The sequence below is a fragment of the Orbicella faveolata genome, unplaced genomic scaffold (assembly GCF_042242905.1).
Source record: "Orbicella faveolata isolate gen_17 unplaced genomic scaffold, um_ofav_v1 contig_1, whole genome shotgun sequence".
In the NCBI taxonomy this organism is placed as follows: domain Eukaryota; kingdom Metazoa; phylum Cnidaria; class Anthozoa; order Scleractinia; family Merulinidae; genus Orbicella; species Orbicella faveolata.
Window position 1 is genome coordinate 19931579 of NW_028301536.1, and position 854 is coordinate 19932432.

Genomic DNA, 854 nt, shown 5'->3' on the forward strand with positions numbered 1-854 from the left:
GCGGGAAAGACGGTTTTACGCGTAGCCAACGCGGGATCACCTTACCATCTCGCGTTACGCCGCGTGAATTTATTTTTCTTATTTCCGTCTTTCCAGGTATAAATGCAATAAATGGATTTTTTCCCTTTTTTTTCCAACGGTGGCGGTGTCACAGTGATATGTGTATCCCCGTGATATGTGTATCCCCGCACACATATCACTAGTGATATGTGTATCCCCCGTGGGGATACACAAAACACTGATACGCGCCTAGGCATTCAACGAACAAAATGGCGACTCGGTTGCGAGGTTCCGACGAGCGCTGTAAAGAGTAGAAGAAACCAGAAATGAATTCGCGTCCAACGGAGCAGATTAGGATTTCTTGAGTTTGGTTGAGTTCCAACCGACTCGATTGTATATCTGACTAAAACTTCGAACAGCGAATACGCATATCACTAATTATTTCATGGCGCAGTGATCTCAGTGTGTATCCCCTAAACACAGCCGTTAGATTGGCTATCTACCTGATCGAAGAAAATGGCCAATTATTGCCGAAACGTGCTGGCTGCTTACTCGCAACGACGTTTATACCCAGGTTGAGGTTTGCGGAGTTTGCAACTCGAATGTCTAAATATCTAAACTGAAATCGCGTGCAGGGGATACACATATCACTAATTATTTCATGGCGCAGTGATATGTGTATCCCCAGAAACACAACTGTTATAATATAGCGCATCAACCTTGTCAAAACTGCAGGCAATATTAGCACCCGACGTTTTTACACGGCTTGGGTTCACTGAAGTTTGAAACTCGATAATTCCACTAAAAACGCGTGCACGCGTGCACGGGATAATAAGGGATACACATATCACTGA